This window comes from Capsicum annuum, unplaced genomic scaffold, assembly GCF_002878395.1.
Source record: "Capsicum annuum cultivar UCD-10X-F1 unplaced genomic scaffold, UCD10Xv1.1 ctg57865, whole genome shotgun sequence".
In the NCBI taxonomy this organism is placed as follows: Eukaryota; Viridiplantae; Streptophyta; class Magnoliopsida; order Solanales; family Solanaceae; genus Capsicum; species Capsicum annuum.
The window spans coordinates 1-3,337 of NW_025866415.1; the positions used below are offsets into that span (position 1 = coordinate 1).

A 3,337-nucleotide genomic window follows, 5' to 3' on the forward strand; every position below is an offset into this window, starting at 1 on the left:
TATTCATTTGAATAGAGGCGTAGTTCAATAATAACTATCCAGTACACAACATGTTCTCTATAGGCAAATCTTGGATAGAAACTTCCTTGCTTGATCTATCAAAACTTTCAACAAACACGAACATTACACACATTTCTTCACATATTCACATATTCAATAGTTTGGCTCATCTATCGTCACCTAAAATCTTAACTACATGACTGAATACAAACATATCAACAGATTAAACACATCCAATCCTGTTTTTACATTCTATCTTCCCTCCTCCGTGGGGCACATGTGATGATTTCATCAACCCTTAGTATCATCTCAGCAGCCTCGGTTGCAGAGAGCAACACAGCCTGTTTAACTTTGAATGCCTCCGATATTCCTAGCTCTGCCATATCTCCAACCTGTCATAAAAGCCAGATAAAGATGATCAGATCTAGAAAAATACTAACTCCCAATAAGAAGCAAGAATCGATGATTTGCACGAGATTTGAACTGTGCTTGGAGAAAAAGGAAAAGTTTCAGCCTTCTTCCTTCACTATGATTTGCTAAAAGGAAGTAACAAAATAAACGGAATGGTCATTTTTCTGTTCTTGAAGAACTAGAAGAGAAAATATGTCTTCTTCCTTTGTGGAGAGTCCTCGTAAGACGAACACAGGGAAGAGAAATTCGTTTTTTCCCCACTCTCTCTGTTATGGTCTTTATGATAAAACTTACTACTACTATCTTTCGATTTCCTACTTGCAAACAAGAATATTGAAAAAGATGTCAGAATTTGACACCAGAGTATATTAGATGTTCCAATCAAACCCAAATCGTTATTTTTTTTTTTTAAAGTATGATCCAGTTGAAACCCAAGAAGAATTACCAAAAGAAAAAAGAGCACGTAAACACAAAGACCAATACTCAAGCCTCCTCTCAGCTGAAATCTACTGAAAGAATGGATCAAACTTAACACCAAGGTAAATCATGTTTCTTTTTTCCTTTTGGGTACCTCCATTTTCCCCTTAAGTAAACAGAAAAGCTAAAGAACATAAGTTATTGCTTTTCTTAATGCATGCATCCATAGGGCACTGCCATACAATTTCCCCTCCATCAAATTGCAAGACGCTGATGAGAAAACATTTAAACAGAGGTGCCTTATTGTGAGGGCATATCCATTAAAAGCATGTAGCCACATATTCAGTTCATGTAACGTCATCAGGTTCCTGCTAAGTCTTTTATCAGTGTTGCATTGTTATGCAGAAAAGCAAGGGAAAATTCGAGCAAGCAAAGCAATTTAGAAAGCTGATTTCATGAATAAAGTGTGTTTTGAACTCACCACAAGATAGTATAATTAATTATTCCGACATTTTGAGTGGGTTTACTCACCTTTCCGGTGATGACATCTATTCCTGCATTGCTTTTGTCCTTGTGGTGTTCTGCACAAGTTGCGCAACCAGCTCAGCGCTGTCCAGACCAGCATTGCCAGCAATGATGGTTGGAATCGCCAAAAGTGCCCGGGAGAAAGCCTCAATTGCATGAGATCTTTTACCAGGAGTCTTTTTAGCCAGTTCATCCACTGCCTTTTCCATCACCATCTCAGGCCATCCGCCCCCAAGTAGAACCCTGCTGTCATTTACTGTCTGAGACAGGACACACAAGGCATCGTGCAGGGATCTTTCAGCTTCATCCAGAACATGAAGGCTGCCAACAGTATAAGAGAAGGCGACGTTCATATGTAAACATAGAACAGAATTAAGCAGACTTCACTTTCAACCCAATAAAGATGAGATTTTCATCAGCACATGTGTGGGCCATCACCGTGACCAAAGAGAATTTGATTTTAACACAACACTTTTATTAAATATTCACTTCCCAAGGAAAAAAACTCACACGAGGAAATATAGTTAAATCCTAAGTGGATTTCAAGTAGTTTACAACCTTCCCGAAAATCAAACAGATACTAAGCTAGAGACTATGACACCATTTTTGAGACCACTCGCTAACCCTCCTTCCTCCAAAACAAATAAGCAGTTGAAGACAAAGAAAGAGTTGAGATGCTAAAACATACCTTGCACCTCTCAAGACAATTGTACACGCCTGACCCAGTTCAACCCCAGAAAAGTGGATCAACTTGTCCTCACCAATCATTATTTCTTCAATGAGTTTGCAGTGGCCCAGCTTGACAGATTCTGGATTATCAAAGGTAGATGCAATCTCTCCACCAGTAACCAAAGCCAGGCGCTCAATACCATCAAAGTCAGCATGCTCGATAGCAAGTATCCCTGCGTCGGCAAATAGTTCCTCTGGGAAATTGTAGATCAGCTGTCGGTTAACAAAGCAGTTTATTCCATGAGAGATGATCTTTTGCACCTTCTCTCTCATTTTATCCTTTTCAGCTGCTTCTAGCTCAGCAACTTTGGCCATTGATATCTTAGCATTTTCGATGCGTTTTGGTTGGCCAACCCCAATCTTTTTATCCAAAATAAACCTGCAGAAAGGAAATGATTTAGAGAGAAGGAACTCAAGGAACTTATATTCCAAGAAATTTGATGGATTAAAAGTCAAAAGCGCAAAAATCCAAAAAGGGTCTGGCTTGGGGGTATTGAGACCACGGACCAGCAATTGAACTATTACAAGGAACGAGGTTCACAAAAAGGACGACAAACATAATATCCCCATCTAGAATTCTACAAAAGAGATGTATGGCTTATTTTGGGACAAAGTTCAACTGAGCACTGTAACAGGTTTTTTGGAGTACTTCTAGGTTACAGGGTTCTCCCATAAAATCACATCAATAAAAGGTTCTCTATTTTTTGGAGTACTTATTGGTTACAAAGTTCTCCCATAACATCACATCAATAAACTGATACTGTTGCCTCCACAATAAAAATTAGGTGCAACAAAAGAAAAGCTAAATATGCATCAGTAGTCCGATAACATAAACGTTAACTGAAATTGACTCAGAAAGACTTCTCAAGTTTGTTTACCAACCCTTCATCTAAAATGAATCCTTCAGAGAACCTCCAGGCTTCTTAATAATCTGGATTGCCTCTAAATTGGTGCTGCCCTGCCATTCCAATCAGTTTAACCAAAGCTTGAAAACACAATAAAAAAGATAAATAACTAAAGCGGAAATAGGCAGGCATGGGAACAAAATAAAAATTCAATTGGTAACAAATAAGCAGTGAAAAAAACATGGTAACAGTGTAGTAATAAATCCACTAATAGCAGAAAAGGTAAATGTTTCATCGAAGAACAAACTATCCTGTGATGACAGGATGTTAGAATAAGTATTGCAATTCCAGCATCTACATGGCCCACATTTCTCATCTCGATCATAAGAGCAATAGAACAGCATGTACTT

General features: G+C 38.4%; 1 pseudogene; it reads right to left on the reverse strand.

Moving 5' to 3' along the window:
- Positions 1–22: 22 nt before the first annotated feature.
- LOC124893344 lies at positions 23–2,616 on the reverse strand (annotated as a pseudogene).
- Between the last annotated feature and the right edge of the window lie 721 nt (positions 2,617–3,337).